The sequence below is a fragment of the Danio aesculapii genome, chromosome 18, assembly GCF_903798145.1.
Source record: "Danio aesculapii chromosome 18, fDanAes4.1, whole genome shotgun sequence".
Taxonomy (NCBI): Eukaryota; Metazoa; Chordata; class Actinopteri; order Cypriniformes; family Danionidae; genus Danio; species Danio aesculapii.
Genome location: NC_079452.1, coordinates 15,447,703 through 15,468,397, shown reverse-complemented (window position 1 = coordinate 15,468,397; position 20,695 = coordinate 15,447,703). Strand labels below are relative to the sequence as shown.

At 35.0% G+C, this 20,695-nt stretch overlaps 1 protein-coding gene across 5 annotated transcripts in view; it reads left to right on the top strand.

Annotated features, from left to right (window-relative positions):
* Positions 1-5,090: 5,090 nt before the first annotated feature.
* Positions 5,091-20,695, top strand: part of bcl9l (bcl9 like) — a 104,602-nt gene continuing 88,997 nt past the window's right edge. For 4 of the 5 annotated variants that reach the window (XM_056477845.1, XM_056477844.1, XM_056477843.1 and 1 more), the window contains exon 1: positions 5,091-5,440. The gene's annotated coding sequence lies outside the window, so the exon portion shown is untranslated. Of the gene's footprint in view, positions 5,441-20,456; positions 20,632-20,695 lie in introns of all 5 variants that reach the window. The other variant, XM_056477841.1, reaches the window with a different exon arrangement.

Below are 20,695 nucleotides of genomic sequence, written 5' to 3'. Positions count from 1 at the left end.
ACTTTTTATTAGAATAATTTTAGATTTAATTGCATATACAGTTGAAGTCAAAATTATTAGGCCTCCTGCGATTTTTCTTTTCCAAATATTTCCCAAATTATGTTTAACCTGTTAGTCAGCACTTACTTGTGGGGATTTACACCTACCTAATTTTAAATAGTAACAGGTCTTCACCCCAGTGAGCTACAAACAAAAATTAGGCATCACTGGAAAGAAGACACTTCTTTACTTTCTTTACTATGGTCTAGAAAGTTTCATGATAAAAAAAAGTTAGACATTATGAAGTAATGAGAAAAACACATACAAACACATGAAAAATAAAAACTGAAGTTGATTAAAACAATAAAATTGTCTCACCCAAAAAAGAATTGTGTTGTTTCAGCTCATTTTAAATAAGTAGTTTAAACAAGCAGCAAAAAAATAAAATTTATAGTGTACTCTTTTATAGAGTATACAAGGGTGAGTAAACTATGTCAGAACTACCCATTTAAGTGTTTTTAAGCAGCGGACACACTGTAATAAATGCTGGATTTCACACAATTGATTTGTGTAGGGAAAACATGAAGGAATTAAGTTGAACAAGCAGCAAAAACACATTATTTTGAGTCCACTAAACAGACACAATTTTGTATCTCTATGAAGATGCTTAGTACATTCATTCATTCATTCATTCATTCATCTCTCTCTCGCTCTCTCCCCTACTCTCAAGTTCAAGTTGCTTTATTGGCATGACATTCAATACAGTATTGCCAAAGCACTTCAAGTATGTAGTATATTAAAATCATTAAATAATAATATAAAAATTATAATAATACAGTAAATAAGACATAAATGAAAAAAAAAAAACAAACAAACAGATAATATATTTGATAAATATAAATATATAAATATAACAATTATAATCTCTCTCTCTCTCTCTCTCTCTCTCTCTCTCTCTTCTCTCTCTCTCTCTCTCTTTGCCACTTTCTCCTTCAGGCTTGGCATTGGAGAGTGTAACACAACACCCGATCTGGGAGACAAAGAAAGAGCCCAGTTCTTTTCAGGAATACACTCTTGCCAGTACAAAATATCTTTTTTTTTTCACTCTGTCCTTCAGCAGGGTTTACTACACAAATTTAACAGCATAATTAGATCGCTGCATTTCTCTTAGTTTCATCATGTATATGAGATTATAACACACACTTCCTTGGGGTGCAAAAATATAAACACAAGCAGCTCATAAAGGAGCTATTTGTATGCGCACAATTAGATTAGCTTGTATTTCAGCTTAAAAAGTGGTTGATTTCTCGGTGGTGCAACTTTTGGTTGCCTGTCGGATATGAAACTGTGGTTAATTCACTTCAGGACTAATCCTAGTGTTGTTTTGGATGGTTTGACGACATATCCGTAAATGAGTAAATTCATCAGGGCTTCACTAAAGGGACTTTTTGGACTTTGAACAGTTTGGTGCACCACCAGAGGGAGTACTCACCTGTGAAATGATGACTGAATAACCAGCAGTTGAGGGTCCAAATGTTTCAGAGGGTCTCGTGCCTCCCAGGGACAGCGCCCTGATCAGGCATATGCCAGGTAAGGAGTGATCTAAGAGGGTTGATGCATCTGATACCTCTGTTGTCAGATCAGGTTATGTGTCTGATGTCTAAGTGAGCTCCATTCAGCAAACCACAGAACTGTGTTCCTCAAAGTTTTGGTCAGAAAGCAGGCACATTTGATCAGTTGCACTTATGCTAGTCCAACGTTATTTTAGATTTAATTGTAGGTCAAAAAGTAAACACTTACTATTACCCCCCTATAAATAAATAAATAAATAAATAAATATATATATATATATATATATATATATATATATATATATATATATATATATATATATATATATATATATATATATATATATATATATATATATATATACATATATACAGTTGAAGTCAGAAGTATTAGCCCACCTTTGAATTTATTTATTTATTTTTTTTTTTCATTTTAAAAATATTTCCCAAATGATGTTTAACAGAGCAAGAAAATTTTCACAGTATGTCTGATAATATTTTTTCTTCTGGAGAAATTCTTACTTGTTTTATTTTGGCTAGAATAAAAGCAGTTTTAAATAAAATAAAAAACGTTTTAAGGTCAATATTATTAGCCCCTTTAAGCTATATTTACCTATATATAACCCTAATTACCCTAACCTGCCTAGTTAACCTAATTAACCTAGTTAAGCCTTTATATGTCACTTCAAGCTGTATAGAAGTCTCTTGAAAAATATCTGGCCAAATATTATTTACTGTCATCATGGCAAAAATAAAATAAATCAGTTATTAGAGATGAGTTATTAAAACTATTATGTTTAGAAATGTGTTGAAAAAATCTTCTCTCTGTTAAACAGAAAATGGGGAAAAAAATAAACAACTGTGTGTGTGTGTATATATATCTCAGCCAATCAGATTCGAGAGCCAGAACAAATATACATGTACATGTTCATTTCTTGTATTTATGTATTAATCGTTATTTGGTATCACTTTTCTATTAATTGGTCTTAACTGATTTGTACCTATACCGAAATTAATAATTTGTTACAATGTACTTATTGTGTAAATACCTGTCTTTACTTATGACTAGGCTCACACAGAATCTGCGCGCGCAGAATTCCCCAGATTTTCCGCAAATTTTTCGCAGAATTACGCAGATTTTTAGCCCATCATTAATTCTGTTTATTTACTTGTGTAAATGTGTGTAAATCTAAATTTATTCAGTTTTTAAATTAAGTACAGTAATATTATTGACTAATATGAAAATATTCATTTGATTTATTTACAATACAGTTTGTAAAGTAATATTTTCTGTCTTTTAGTAGAGATATTATATGAGAGACTAGCTTTGTTTACCAAATGAAGTGAGTCTAATTGGATTTGCAATTTAAGCATTAAATAAAAGTTAAAAAGGTATTATTTTTTGTTTCATATATTAAGGTTTTAGTTATGATACTCCCAAAATAATTCCACAAAAATCTGCAGATTTTTACCCAAATTCTCCTGCAGAAATAGCAAAAAAACATCCGCAGATTCCGTCTGGCCCTGCTTATGACTGATTATATACATGCATGTAATTGCATCTGTAATTCATTTACATCTTTAATTACACTGTTGACCATTCCTTGAATCTTATTTCACCCATACCCTTACCCATACCCCTAAACCTGTCCCTAATCGCTGTATCCTACCTCAAGAGCACCAGATGTGTACTGCAATACATTATAAACACAGTAATAACATTGTAATTATTTTTGATGCAATTACATATTAGTTAAGGCCATTTAATATAAAGTGGGACCCGTTATTTTATTGTTTTATTTCTTGATATTGTTATAATTCTGATTGTAAAAAAAAAATGTTTAAAATGTTTATTACAACAGGATAATGCCTAAATAATTAATATAATTTTATATACTACTCTTTTTAAGTGATGGTGTGTTATTATGATCTAAATTGAAAGTATAGCTCATTGAAAAAGCAGGAAGCAGTACTTATATAGTTCTCTCTCTCTGTGTGTTTGCGTGAAAGAGAGAGTGAGTTTATATGTCACTCAATTAATTATTTTAATCATTACTTTATATTATAATTATTATAAACAAGCATATAGGGTAATATTTAGATTTAGGCGTATATATATATATATATATATATATATATATATATATATATATATATATATATATATATATATATATATATATATATATATATATATATGGGGACGTGGTGGCGCAGTAGGGAGTACTGTCGCCTCACAGCAAGAAGGTAACTGGTTCGAGCCTCGGTTGGGTCAGTTGGCATTTCTGTGTGGAGTTTGCATGTTCTCCCCACATTCGCATGGGTTTCCTCGGGTTTCCTTGGGTAAGCTAAAAAATTGTCCTAAGTGTATGTGTGTGAAGGAGAGTGTATGGGTGTTTCCCAATGATGGGTTACAGCTGGAAGGGCATCCGCTGCGTAAAACATATGCTGGATAAGTTGGCGGTTCATTCCGCTGTGGCAACCCCGGATTAATAAAGGGACTAAGCCAAAAAGAAAATAAATGAATGTATATATATACAGTTGAAGTCTGTTGAATTATTAGACCCATTTATTTTTTTCCCCAATTTGTGTTTAATGAAGAGAAGATTTTTTCCAACACATTTCTAATCATAATAGTTTTAATAACCCATTTCTAATAACTGATTTATTTTACCTTTGCCATGATGACAGTAAATAATATTTTATTAAACATATTTCAAGAGACTTCTATACAGCTTAAAGTGACATTTAAAGGCTTAACTAGGTTAATTAGGTTAACTAGGCAGGTTAGGGTAATTAGGCAAGTTATTGTATAACTATGGTTTGTTCTGTAGACTATTGAATAAAAAGCAGCTGAAAGGGGCTAATAATTTTGACCTTAAAATGGTTTTTAAAAAATGTAAAACTGCTTAAATTCTAGCCAAAATAAAAGAAATAAGACTTTCTCCAGAAGAAAAAATATTATAGGAAGTACTGTGAAAATTTCCTTGCTCTGTTAAAGACCATTTGGGAAATATAAAAAAAATTCAAAGGGGGGCTAATAATTCTGACTTCATATATATATATATATATATATATATATATATATATATATATATATATATATATATATATATATATATATATATATATATTCTTGTTATAAATATGCAAGTACATTTTGCGTAATGTTTTCTTCAGTATATATTATTTACAATCTTTATTATGATTTTATTAACACAATTGCTGCAAAACTATTGTAAACAACAATTTTCAGAATAATATTTAAATGACAACAACAACAATAATAATAATAATAATAATAATAATAATAATAATAATAATATAATAATAATAGTATTATATTATGTAAATATAAAAATTCTGATTGTAAAAATGATTACAAAATATAATAGTACTTATTCTTTTTAGGTGATGGAATATTATTATGATCTAATAAGAAAGCAGCTCATTGAAACGGCAGGAAGCAGCTCTGTGTGTGTGAGTGTGTGCGTGCGTGAGAGAGAGAGGGGGGGAGAGAGCGAGAGAGAGAGAGAGTGTGTCACTCATATGTGTGTACAGTGAGTTGAGTAATGAGCGCGAGCACGGCTGTCTGTCTGAGCGCCTTCTGCTACCTCTACAGTACAGGCTGGAATAAGCAGACAGCGTCTCCAGCAGCGGAGTCATGATCCGCCGTCTTCCCCGGGACTCGTCTTCCGCTCGGAGAACCACCGACACACCATTGTGAGGCATCTGATATTGAACCAGCGGCTTTACTTCGGGCCATCGCATTGGTCGCTTTAACGCAGCCGGGGAGGATCTTGCGCAGTGGCGGCGGACACTTCGGGTGATGTCGGCTGGCCGTCACTCTTGACATCGGCCTCTGCTCGCAGGACGCACGGCGGAATGGGGTAGGAAAGCTCCGCGGTCACGCACCCACACAAGCTCGGCGTAAAAATGCCCTGACAGACCGCGTCGAACTGTCACGTATGGCGGCGCGTCGGTAGCGTTGCGCTCCGGCGCTGAACTCGCCGTCACAGCAGCAGCTGTAGGGGATCCTGGAGTTAGCCTCGCCTGCTAACTGCCTCTTCAGTGCAATGGATGCTAATGAGCTGACGATAGGCTCGGGCCCGTCTCCATGTGACCGTAAAAAGACAGGAAAGACTTGTAGCTGCTGCTTTAGAGCGAGTTAGGGCTTTTCGACTGTCGTTTGAAGGTCTGGGTTTGAGGAAAACGCGCGAGGCTGTTACAATGTCGCGACTGATTGGCAGAAAGAGGCAGGCACTTGAAGAATGTGACGGTGAATGTGGCCGCTGCTCTCCATCAAGTCAATAGAGAAGCGGTAGTAATACTGTCAGGCGTTAGCTTTTCTTATTGTGGAAAGTGCGTTGCGAACTGTCAGGGCATGCATGCCGAATATTTGTTTCTCTTTGCATTTTGAATATTGTGCAAATGAGTGTTGTGCACACACACATACACACACACACACACACAGTGGCCGTTGCATCACATAACAAAATATTAATCCAAGAAGCATTTACTGTAAACAAAGAGAGCACAAGCACTGTTTGTAAGCCAAACACAGACACAAAATACGTAAACTGTTTTGAATGTGAATGTTCATAGCTTAATAATGAGCATTTTCAGATTTAGAGTCCTCATTTATGTCATTATAAACTTACGTTCATCCTTGGAAAAACAAAAGCAGATTTTTGGAGTTCAGCTGAAGCGCTCGCTCCTTTCTGTGCAATAGTAATGAATGGGGATTGAAGCTTGTGAGCTAGAAAAGGAGACCAAAATATTGTAAAAGTGATTCATATACTGTACGACACATGGATGATGTTCTGAAGCCCTTACAAAAGGGATAGTTCACCCAAAACTACAAATTCTGTCATCGTTTACTCACCAAAACTTACCAAAGATGTGTGAACCTTCTTTATTCTGTTCAAAACAAAAGGAATTATTTAGAAGGAAACTTGTAACCACTGACTTTCATGGTATTTGTTTATAAGTCAGTCATCACAGGTCTTCAGCATTCTTCAAAATATCTTCTTTTGTGTTCAACAGAAAGTTATAAAAGGTTTGGACCACTTGAGGATGAGTAAACAGTGAGTAAATGTTCATTTTTGGGTGAACTATCCCTTTAAACAGATTTATGTGAGGAAATGCATCAAATTTACCACCAGTGAAGCTCTGCGAAGGGATCATTGAGTTCAAATCAAGTCTCAATTTTCGAATCATTCAAACTGGTTTTGTGAACTCGATCAGCAGATTCATTCACTCAAAGGAATAATTCATTCATGAAGTTTTGTGAATGTGCCAAGGAGAACTAGGGCAGATGTGGAGATATTCAATAAGCAGTGGCTTAAATCGTATTCTTTTAGCCACACAAGTTTGTTGTATAGTTTCAGAAGACCAATAATGGAATTTGTATAGGCCACTTTTATGGTACTTTTATCCAGATTCGTTTGCAATCTTGCTGCTTGGCATGCCTAGTTATTCATAAAGTGATCAGCACATACTGCATTGAAGATGTAAGTCATATAGATTTGAAAGTAATGTCAAAATTGATGTTTTGGCTGAATTAATACTAACTACACCTTTGTGAATGTGAGGGAAAGTCAATTAAAATGACTCTTAATTGGTGGTTGACCAGGAAAATAACTGCGAAACGATTTAGTAAAGTGCATTTCTTGTTTGAGAATGACCTTTCCGTTGATGTTTTTAGTTTCTAATAGACTTGAATTAAAGTACAAGTGTTCCAATGATTTTCTGGATCACTTTAGATTTGTTTACCTCAATATATTATCAGATATTCCTATGAAAAAGCACATGCTTGATTGATTAATTGATAAAGATGCAAGCTTTATGGATGTTCATGATGATTTAGTAAACACTATAGACATTGAGGGGGTGTGTCATCCCCCAATATTTACATGTGGCCAAATTGTCATTATACAGTGGCTTGTTTGTTGTTATGATCACCAAAAAGGATTTGTATGTTGCTCTGCATTAGCTGTCTAAAAAAATTGATTGAGTGATTGAAATGATTGCGATGACCAATCAAATCAAAGTGGACAGGTTTACTGTTTACAGTAGCAGAGCACAAATTCCAGCTCAAAGGATCAGTTTTAATGTCGAAAGAGAGCAAAGATTAAAGTACAAAACTACAAAAATGACTGAAATATATATATATATATATATATATATATATATATATATATATATATATATATATATATATATATATATATATATAAACAATACTAATACAAACTGATTACTGAAAATATAATAACATTTACATTAATCATGTCATAACTGTATTTAATGAGACAAGCTGTGCTTTGCATGTAAAACATATCAAATAAAAGTCCATGCATGCATATAACACTTGCTATTAATATTAGTTATGGCTGGGCGATATGGCCAAAATGCAATCTCATTAATTATTTTCTATATTGAACGATAACCATATGTATTTCGATAGAAGTTGTTAGGGCTGTGCGATTTGGGGAAAATATCTAATTGTGATTTTTTTTTTTTGGACAGATATTGCGATTTGGTTTACGATTTAATTCAAGCTGATTTTAGTTTATTCGAGCCTTCAGCTCTTAAGCTTTAACTCTAGAAATAAAAAATTACCTGTTTTTGTTCAGTGTATGTGACTTTGAAACCAAAATATTCACCTATTACAAATTCTGTTTTTCTTTGATATGAATTCGTCTATTAATGCTTCTGAAGCTCCATAATCCCAGTTGTCAGTGTTTTCCTGTTTGTTTTCTTTTTTTATTATGGGCATAGTTCAGTTGGCTCACTCAATTGGTTAGTTATAAAGCCCTAGTCAGATCACACAATTTCCTTGACGTAGGGAAGTCGTGGGGAGTCGTAAATGACAAATGGACGTCAAGATTCAATCATTTCTTCTTGTGTAATGTGGCATAGTTCACGATAGGCATGGGTCGGTATAAGATTCTGACGGTATGATAACCTTGGATAAAAATATCACGGTTTGACGGTATTGTGATTACTGCTTTAAAATATATTCTTTTTAAATGTCTGGGTCAAAAACAAAACTCTTTTCCCCTTTGAACACCATTGATCTTATTTTGAGAAAACTTTAAAATATTTTGGAACAGATTTCATTACAATTTAAAAGGACATCTTTGGATATCTTTTCTGCTGGAGACACTGTTGTCCTAAAAAACGTAAATTAAAAATCTTACATATACCGAAGGAACAGTATAGCAGAAAATGTTGTCGGTTTTAAAACCTTGACTTTTCCAAACCGCGGTATACCTTGAAAACCGTTATCGTCCCATGCTTAGTTCACGACAACCGATAGATACCATGTCTGCGCTGCATCACGACACCATCGCAGAAATCTAGCATGTTTAATTTTCTGAAGCAGAAAATTTCTTGCGATTAACTAATCGCAACATTTCAAATTGCGATTTCGATTAATCACACAGGCCTAGAAGTTGTTAATGCTTCCAGATTTAAAAGAGTACCCCAAAAATGGCTGAAGCCATAAAAATTAGAGGGTCCATTAAATGGCATAACATATTTTCATCCGATAAATTATCGGTGGCTGAAAATTCGGGAAACTCTAATATCAGCACTCTTTTAGATTCCCATTATTGCACATTTCTGCTATGTAATTGGCTCTTAGATCAATAAAGAGTAAAGAAGTCCAGAGCTTATCATAGTTATTGACATACATTTGATCATGATTCGATATAATATCGTTTATTGGCCAAGCCCTGACATAAGGCCCAATCCCAATTCTCTTCTTGTACTCCTACCCCTTCCCCTTGGCCCTTGAAACAACGTGTGAAGGGGAACGGCTTCAAAATTGACCCCTAAGAAATGGGACAGCACTACAACACCTCATCATACGTCAACATATATCATTACGATCTCTTTTTCGTATGAGATCGACGATCGCAACTAAGCATGGGACGATAACCGTTTTCAAGGTATACCGCAGTTTGAAAAAGTCAAGGTTTTAAAACCGCCAAAATTTTCTGCTATACCGTTCTTAAGGTATATTCATTCATTCATTCATCCATTTTCTTTTCGGCTTAGTCCCTTTATTAATCTGGAGTCGCCACAGCGGAGTGAACCGTCAACTTATCCAGCACATGTTTTACGCAGTGGATGCCCTTCCAGCCGCAACCCATCTCTGGGAAATATCCATACACACTCACCCACACTATGGACAATTTAGCTTACCCAATTTACCTGTACCGCATGTCTTTGGACTGTGGGGGAAACCGGAGCACCCGGAGGAAACCCACGCGAACGCAGGGAGAACATGCAAACTCCACACTGAAACGCCAACTGACCCAGCCGAGGTTCGAACTACCTACTGCGCCACTGCGTCGCCCTCCTAGGGTATATGTTAGATATTTTATATACTTTTTTCATTTTGTTTTTTAGCACAAGAGTATTGTATCTCCAGCAGAAAATATATCCAAAGATGATTCATTTTGAATTATTTAGCCTGACATGTTTACTGTTTAGGGGGAAAAAGTGTTTGTTTTTGACCCAGACATTTAAAAATAATATATTTTAGAGCAGTAATCACAATACCGTCAAACCATGATGTTTTTATCCAAGGTTATCACACCGTCAGAATCCTATACCGGCCCATGCCTAATCGCGACTGCTGTAGTTATTCCAGTTGTGTTATGTGTGGGTACAGTATTTATCTTGAGGAAATCACTGAAGGCAACAATATCATGTTATCATAAGGATATAATGTTGCAATAAGTTTGTAACTGTACTGTGCATTTACACCGTGGCCATATTCATCTAAACCAGGGGTGGGCAAACTCGGTCCTGGAGGGCCAGTGTCCTGCATAGTTTAGCTTCAACTCTGATCAAACACACCTGAACATGCTAATCAGTGTCTCCAAGATCACTAATTATCTATAAGCAGGTGTGTTTGATCAGAGTTGGAGCTAAACTGTGCAGGACACCGGCCCTCCAGGACCGAGTTTGCCCACCCCTGATCTAAACACACGAAAACAACATTAACATTATACCAGACACTGTAAAAAGCTCATTCCCAGCCACTAGACTTTTCTGACAGGGTATTCAAGTGTCATCGAGTGACAGAATGTTGTGGGACTGCTGTACAGCAGTTACTATGGATTAAAGATAATAACATTAAAATAAATAAAATTTATCGGTTTTTATTTTAGCTTTTTTTTTAAAGCATGTTGGTGAAACGAACGCGGTTATGAATATATTAAAACATGTGCTTGTTTGTTGTAAAAATTCGCAATAATCACAAAAATGCTAATCTCCTTACTTCCGTGTGCAGCCATGTTGCCGTTATAAATGTTGTATTCTGGGAAATTTTCTTACCCCTTGGAGGACCATCTAGCCCAGGGGTGTCCAAACTCTGTCCTGGAGGGCCGGTGTCCTGCAGATTTTAGCTCCAACTTGCCTCAACACACCTGCATGGATGTTTCTAGAAAGCCTAGTAAGTGCTTGATTAGCTAGCCCAGGTGTGTCTGATTGGGGTTGGAGCTAAACTTTGCAGGACACCGGCCCTCCAGGACCGAGCTTGGACATGCCTGATCTAGCCCTTCCCCTTAGCCCTACGCCTTCAAACTGAATAGAATTGAGACACCCCTACCTCTTCATGTGAACACGGAAACCAGGGGTAAGGGCTAAGGCATAGAATTGGGATTGGGCCTAAGTCATAGAATTTCCTTTACTGCTTTATTTCTTTATGCTTAAAAATATGGTTCTCTATTATTGAAGACATGATTGTGTCCTTGGCAGCCGTATTCATCCTGACTGCAGCACTAGCTTCTTTTTTTTGACTTTGGCATGGCAAATAACAGTCTTGAAGGAGTAATTTAACCAAAAGCGTTCATCCTTGGAGCACAATTGTTTTGCAAAATTGGTTAGTGCCACTCAAGCTTCCGACATGACACCATAAAATAGTCCATGAAACTTGTGCACTATATTGGAAGCTATATATATATGACAGCTTTATTTCTGAAACTTGCTTGTGTTTAAATATGGCACATGGAAACCCTCATTTATATTCGCTGTATGAAATGAGCAGCTGAGACCTTTTGCAATATATATATGTATTGTTTTGTACGGAGAGAAGTTATGGAGAATTAAGAATTCTTCTTGAAACGGTGTATTTCGTTGGGGATAGTGCAGATTGGGGCTGGTTTCGGTTTTCTTGAGGATTGATTGGATTGTGAAATAGGGAGCTTGTAGACATCCCACAAAACAGTTGTAGTTTCAGAAGCCCATCGATATTATTGTTTTGTAAATCATATATAATATGCATAAGATACATAACTAGCATATGAGTAGTCCATTAAGTTTCAGTAGTCCATTTCAAATGAATATTTGACTCAATTTGAATTATATGACAGCTTTTCTTCTAAACTTGCATGCATTTAAATATGGCACATAACACCTTTATTTATTTTGCTTTATGGAAATGAGTGGCTGTGACGTTTTGCAAAACATCTGTTTTTTTATTTTACAGAAAGAATCATGGAAGATTGTAACAGCAAGTTAAATGATATACATTATTAAATAAATTATATACATCAGTTAAATAATATACATTATATATATATATATATATATATATATATATATATATATATATATATATATATATATATATATAGTTAATATGCTGTTTTAATAGAAATAGTCCTATTAAATTTGTCTTTTGAGAGTTAAAGTGGCCGATTTTTTTTTTTTTTTCTTTTTCTGTTGTGTTTGGCTTGATCGAGCACCCGACTTCAAGAATTTCTTAGATGTGTACACAGATTTTTTTCTTAATATGTAGTTTTATACATAATATACATAAATAATATACATTTCTGGTCTGAAATGTGCATTAAAAGTCGATATTTCTGCATGAAAGTGTATATGGTGAGAATGGTGCATATGGAAGCTTGATGTTTTTATCTGCTGAGAATTGATTGGATTGAGAAAGTGGGACTTGATGACATCACCACATGGAAAGGGTAGTTTTTGCTTCTTTAGAGAAACGGCAAAATCATACAATTTTTTTTAGCAAATCAGGAACATTTAAAGTGATATTTAGTAATGTAGTCTTTTCATTTGAATAAAAGTTCCCATCACGTGCACTACACAAAAAAAAAAACAACCCAGGCTCATTCTGAATACATACTCCTATATACATTTCTGGAGAGCACCAAATACGTCCCAGGAGCTATATTTTTTTGCAGTTTTTGTTTTTGCAAATTCACCAGAGGCCGCTGTGTATGCTTTTTTAAAGCTCAAAATTCTCTTGTGAGTGTCATTCGTGCCTGCTGTTCTTGCGTAAATCCACCAGAGGCCACTGTTGACTGACTGATTGACTGACCAACTGATCCCCGACCCTCGTTTCAATAAAAATCCCGATTTTCACGATTTCACGATATTATAATTACTGCTCTAAAATATATTCCTTTTAAATGTGTGGGTAAAAACAGCAACCTTTTCCCCCCACTGAACACGGTATATTTAATTTTAACATTTAAAATATTTTGAAACAATAAACATGCCAGGGTAAATAATTAAAGTAAGTCATTGACTTCTGCTGTCTTCATTAATTTCAAAAACACTGATTTCTTTACAACTTGAAAAGGCATCTTTGGATATCTTTCTTTTCTTTGGATATAAATTAAGTCACTGCAATGTTCAAGTCTATAGCATGCTTGGATGTTGGTTTATAAGCGATTTGTCACTCAAATGTTTCCTGAGTCATGGACTGACCCATAGCTTTTGACGTGAAGGGTTCTTTTCTGCTGGAGATCGTGTTGCTCTAAACAAAACTCAATAAAATAGTTGTTAAAAAACATGTAAAAAAATACAAGTACCTTAGAAACCTTGACTTTTCAAAATGGCTGTAAACCTTGAAACTGGTTATCGTCCAATTTCTAGCACCCACACACTTCCCTAAACCTGATGAACAGTGTTTTAAAAACCAATTCAGAAAAAGAAAAGCTCTCACAGCCTTCAGGGACTTTTGTTTTTGTCTCACCTGCTTTCTGGACAAACTGGAAACGGGAGGTAAGGGCGAAAAGGAACGGCGTCCCGTAGCAATACCATAGTAATACCGCCCCGTAGCGTTCGTTTTAAAGACGAAATCCATACGTACTTCTGGCTACATAATTTGCAATCTCCAGAAATGTAAACAGGGTCTGTTTTCAGAATGAGCCTATGTTGCAAAAAATTTTTTTGCTGCTTGTTCAAACTATATATTTATAATGAGTTGAGTTTACACAATTATTGAGGTTTTTTGGTGGGACAAATTCATTGTTTTATGTTCAACCAACTTAAATTTGTGAAAAACATTTAAGTCAACCTAATTAATTTGTGTTGGGACAACATAAAGGCTGGTAGCTAGCTCTCTGCAACTTTTACATGGTCGCCCACTGAAGCTAAACAGGGCTGCAGCCGGTCAGTACCTGGATGGGAGACCACATAGGAAAGCTAGGTTGCTGCTGGAAGTGGTGTAAGTAAGACCAGCAGGAGGTGCTTAACCTGTGGTCTCTGTGGGTCCTAATGCCCCAGTATAGTGAAGGGGAATTTATTCTGCTCTGAGCGCTGTCTTTCTGAGCGCTGAGACGTTAACCGAGGTCCTGACTCTCTGTGGTCGTTAAAAATCCCAGGATTTCCTTCGAAAAGAGTAGGGGTTTAACCCTGGCATCCTGGCTAATTTGCCCACTGGCCTCTGTTCATCATAGCCTCCTAACCATGGTGATGGATGAGGAGATTGTGTAAATGTGTAAAGCGTTTTGTCTGAAAAAGCACTATATAAATATAAGGAATTATTATTATTATCATTATTAATTGTGTGGAACCCAGTCTATAAAAACTATTCTGAAAAAATGTCATACAATTCCTTCATGTTGTCGCAACATAAACCGATTAAGATACTTAATTGTTTTTACAAATTTAAGTGTATTGAACATAAAACAATTTGGTTGTCCAAAAAAACGTAATAAATTATTAAAACAATTATTTTTAACTTTTATTATTTTTAAAAACTTTTTTACTTACTTAAATACTTGTTATTTCATTGAAAAATAAACTTATTATTAATAAAACTTATTATTAATGTCTTATTAATGTTTGAATAAATAATGTATGTAATATATTACATATATTATATTAAAATATATGTACGTTAAAAAATGTATTGTTACACCTTAACTCAAATAGATTTTTTTAATAAGCCCTCATGTTGTTAATTGTTATCAATATTATTTTAATTGTTTGTTTATTTGCTTATGCGACAGAAATCTCTGTTTGTTCACTGTGTACACTGAAACGCTCACATAATTCTTTTTTTCCTGTCAGATCTCCAGGGCCTCAGTGACGCAAGCTGATTAAGTTAGTGCAGTGCGTGTGATAGAGGCAGAGATAGTGATACTATGAGCTGACCCCAGATCAGACAGAGCTGATAATGTTTTCTCCTGATAGTTTCGGCACCGCGGTCGCTTTCAATTAAACGCATCTTTTCCCCCCAAATCCGCTCCATCATAAGACGCCTACCGACCGTCAGTATAGTGCGAGTTTAGAGGGAGAATGTGTGAAGTGTATTCTGGCAGTATTTTGGCTGCTCTTTAGCCCACTGGCCACACAAGCCATTAGCTGTAGCTGCGAGCGTGATATCCTAGCACGCTATTTTTAGCAGCTCACAGAGTTTGCAACTTGATCTGAATTGTCTTTGAGGCCCAAGGCTCTCTGTGCGCTCTGCCCCACATTGGCTCAACACCTCGTAGACATCAGCGAATGTTTTAGAGCGATCCGCCCAAGAGATGTGCTTTTACCGTGATCTGGATCATCTATAATGTCTTTTGACGTCACAGAGATCAGGGGAACGTGACGTCAATCTCTGATTGCTGCATGGGGGAAATTCGCCCACCCTTGTCTGACCCTTTAGACTCTTTATCATCATGTTGGAGGGATTTTACCATGCAGGAGATAATATTTAGGTGTTTACCCCGTTCAGTTTTTTTAATCTACATTTAAAGTGACTGTATGGAAATGGAGTTACTCATAGATCAATGACGTGATGCTACCCAGCAAACAATTTTGTGTTTAATAGACATCTAATAGACATCTGAACGTAGACAGCTTGTTTTAAACAAGGCTAAACTTGGGCTGTCAGTGAAAATCTAATAGACATCTAAGAATAGCCCAAAACTAGACTAGTCGTCAAATAGACAGATTAAACATACTTTATATGTATAGTCATTCATTTCTGTTTATTTGAGGACTAGTTTAGTTTTGGCCTATTCTTAGACGTCTATTAGATTTTCACTGACAGCCCAAATTTAGCCTTGTTTTAGCCAACACGACTATGTTTAGACGTCTATTAGGCATCTATTAGACATCTATAAAAACAAAAAATGCTTGCTTGGCAGTTTCATCTAATTTATCAATTAGCATTAGTGCTGCACAATATATAGTTTCAGCATAGGTATCGCAGTGTGTTCATCCGCAATAGTCTGAATCTGAATGTGGAATCACTATTATAATTGATCATAATTGAGTCATGTTTGAAAACGCTCATGATTGTGGAGTCATTGCAACCTTTAAATCATAAAGTTACCAAAACATTGATCATTTCTGTGTGGTTTTTATCATTTAAGTCAGTATTCAGGCATAAGAAATGAGGCTTTTAGGAAAGTACTTTGAGAAAGATTCATTCTATTTATGTATATATACACACAATGAAGACTATACAGTGTTATTTTCATTCATTCATTCATTTTCCTTCGGCTTAGTCCCTTTATTCATCAGGGGTCGCCACAGCAGAATGAACCGCCAACTTATGCAGCAGATGTTTTACACAGTGGATGCCTTTCCAGCTGCAATCCAGTGCTGGGAAACACCCACACAAACTCATTCACACACACCCAACACACACACACATTCACAGACACTACTGTCGATTTATACAATACAATTTAATACAATTACAAATACAATAATATTATTCTATTTGTTTGTTTATTTGCTTATGCTACAGAAATTTCTATTTGTGCACAGTATATATTAAAATTTAAAATATTAGAAAAAAAGGTTAAAATTGTTAATTTAATATAAAGTATTAATTAAATGTTAAACATAAAGTATGTAAAGTAAGTAAACACTGAAAGTTTATTAAACGTAACAAATAAATAATCATTCATTCATTTCCCTTCGGCTTAGTCCCTTTATTCATCAGGGGTCGCCACAGCGGAATGAACCGCCAACTTATCCAGCATATGTTTTGCCAGCAGATGCCCTTCCTGCTGCAACCCAATACTGGGAAACACCCATACACTCTCACATTCACACATATACTCTCCGCCCAATTTAGTTTTATTCAATTCACCTTTACCAAGTTGCCGGTTCATTCCGCGGTGTCCACCCCGGATTAATAAAGGGACTAAACCGAAAAGAAAATGAATGAATGAATTCACCTATACCACATGTCTTTGGACTGTGGGGGAAACATGCAAACTCCACACAGAAATGCTAACTGGCCCAGTCTGGACTTGAACCAGTGACCTTCTTGCTGTGAGGCGACAGTGCTAACCACTGAGCCACCATGTCGCCCCAAAACAAATATAATATTAAGATTTCTAAAATCCAGCATGATCAGTGACATGGCTTCAGTTTCAGTGCCAACTTATTCTTCAAAATGCTTAAATATAATTCATAAAAATATCTATTATTTATTTTATTTAAATTATTATTAAAAACTAATATTATTTTATAAATAATAGATAATATAATAAATGAATTATTCAATATATATTAAATAAATCTGTAAAATAAACTCAATTATAAAAATCACTAAAAACATTACAATGAAACATATTTTAGCAATATTATAGCAATAAGATATATTTTAAATATCTTAACGATATTAGGAACAGAATAAGATGTGTAGAGACGTTGAAAAATTCAAGGAAATTTTATTTCATTTTTTCAATCACTTGTAATATGTTAAAATTATCTAAAAGTTTTTAAACCTTAAGAAACCAAAACATTAAAACAAGAAAATTACACTCTTATCCTTCATCAGACCTTGACACATTTTTAAACTAGATTGAAATATATGTATTTCCTGTCATTTGTTTAAAACTCTTGGTGAATTCACAATGTATATTTGCGCAATCAAAATCCTCATGTTAAATCACCAAGTTGTCAAATCGAGATTGCTCCTCTTAGTGAGGGAGAATGTCACCAATTAGTTCAGTAGCATAATACGTGTCAACACCATTTCCATATAAGGGTTTCCTGCAAACTCTTTCCAGTGCTGTCATTCAATGCTTTTAGCAAACAGGTTTCTTGAACACTCCCTCCATCTGTGATTGGCTGAGCAAACAGATTGTCCACTCGAACCCAACCCATTGGTGCAGTCAACACTGCTGCGTCGTGGCTGCTTGGGATTCTTAGATAAACAGAGCAATGTTTTCATAGCGCCACAGAGTCACAGTGTTTACACTTTTTCAGAGGAATCGACCTAGAAATTCCATACTTGCAGTTCTCTGCAGACTCTGGATAGAAGAAATAATCTGAATGTAAATTAAACTGAAAACCAGTTCCATGAAAACAGGATCTCATTGAACATTTAATTTATACCTTACCCTGTATGTGATGATAATAATGATGATAATAATAAATAAATAAAACATTTGACTTGGTTTTATTCCTTTAAATTACACACATACAAATCAGTGACTTGAATAATCTTATGGATAATTTTATTTCTGAATTAAAATAATCTTTCTTATACATTAAGGTGTATATAAAATAATAATAATAAAAAGCCAGGGTGGTAAAATGGTGCTGATATCACAAAAATTCTCTTTAATAAAAGGAAAAAAAAACATATATAAATATTATAATACACACACACACACACACGCACACACACACGCACACACACACGCACACACACACGCACGCACGCACGCACGCACGCACGCACACACACACACACACACACACACACATATATATATATATATATATTTTTTTTTTTTTTTTATTACTTTGAATTTCCTCTTCTACAAATGCAGTTTATTTAGTTCATTCGTTTTCTTTTCGGCTTAGTCCTTTTATTGATCAACGGTCGCCATAGCGGAATGAACAGCCAACTTAGGCCAACAGGGGCAAACAGTTGTATACAGGCATTCCAGAGTCGTGGTCATAAAACAGGCGGATGGTCAAAAGGCAGGCAGCAAGCAACGTAAACAAACAAAACAAAGCGAGGGTCAGGAAAGGCAAGGCAAGGCAAACGCGTCGTAATGTTCACAATAAACAGGTAAACAAGACTCAGCAACTAGTGTGTGTGTCTGTGCTGCTTTTAAAATCCATGTCATCAGTTCTGAACAGCTTCAGATGTGTGTGTTAATCAGCAGACAACCGGAACAGGTGTGAGTGTATGGTGCATGACTGGATCTCTAGTCCATGTGACGGCGGATTTGTAGTTTTTTAGCTATATGTGTTTTTACCAGCTATCTGCCAGGATTAGATCGCTCGTGATTGTGACTATATATATATATAGAGAGAGAGAGAGAGAGAGAGAGAGAGAGAGAGAGAGAGAGAGAGAGAGAGAGAGAGAGAGAGAGAGAGAGAGAGAGAGAGAGAGAGAGAGAGAGAGAGAGAGAGAGAGAGAGAGAGAGAGAGAGAGAATGAAGTCAAATGAAGTCACATGCATTGCTTAGGTGTGAGTTTTTCACAGACTTCTCTTACAGAGTCTCGCCATTCTACAGCTTGATTTTCTTTCTCTGAAAGCATTTAAGAGTTTCCTCGGCTGTGTTTTAGATAATTGTCTTGCTGAAATTTCCTCCCTGGTTTCATCATCATCATCCTGCTAATGTAGATGTTGTACTAAAGCAGCGAATATTCATTTACACTGACTAAAGGCAGAGGGTTGCTGAAGAACTACTGAGATTTCAGCTGCTGTCTGGGCTTTTACTGCCTTTCTACACCTCCCTTTCTTTATGTGTTCAATAATTTTTTCCTGCGTCATTTGATTTTATTACACATAACTTCATTTGTAAACTAATTAATATTGTTTTCTTTGCATATATGAATTTATTTGGTTGTTATCAACATCCGACATCTTTAGAAATATGTTTCCTGAGAAAAATGGTGACGTGTTCAATACTTATTACTCACTATATATATATATATATATATATATATATATATATATATATATATATATATATATATAGATAGATAGATAGATAGATAGATAGATAGATAGATAGATAGATAGATAGATAGATATACATATAGGTTTAACAAGGTTACATTAGGTTAATGAGGACAGTGATTGCTCTAGCCAATTGAAAAATATATATAATTTTCTTAATAATTAATAATTATTAAAAAAATAAATAAAACTGCTTTTATTGGAGCCACACTAAAAGAAATAAGACTTTCTGCAGAATAAATATATTATGTGAAATACTGTGAAATGTTCTTACTGTGTAAAGCATAAAAATGTAAAAATTATTTAAAAATTATTAACATTTAAACTGTATAGAACATTTAGCTTCATATAATAAATTATTGCATTTTTAATTCAGCAAAGCATAAGCTAATAACCATAATCTGCCTATATTTGTAAAATTAGCAGTATTCATTAACTGGATTGTGTGTTACAGAAAAAAACAGCAACTTTTTCTCAGGACAATTGTGAGTTAACTGAGGACATGAGTGTGGTTGGAGTGACTACAGTAAACCTCAATTTAAAATCTTCAATTCACTTCCCCCTCTGCAGAAACAGACAAACAAACGCTTTAAGGAACTAAACTAGACTACATTGTGACATCACGTTTTAGCAAGAAGGAGCATTTATCTGATAATGCCTATGAGTTCTTGAGATTATTTCTAACTTTTTTACAGAGAGAGAGAGATGAATAAGGAAATGAGAGGGAAAACAGCAGGAAGTGAGATCACTGAATGACGCAATCTGGATTCAAACCGAACGTCAAAGAGCAACCCTAAACCTAACCAGCATTTTAAGTCTAATGAGGACTGTAATGAGGACACCTTAAAACAAAGTACAACCAATATAAGTGTAAGTATACAAAATGAATTGTGCTGAGAGTTGTGAATGGTGTTTTGGGAGGCTAAACACACAA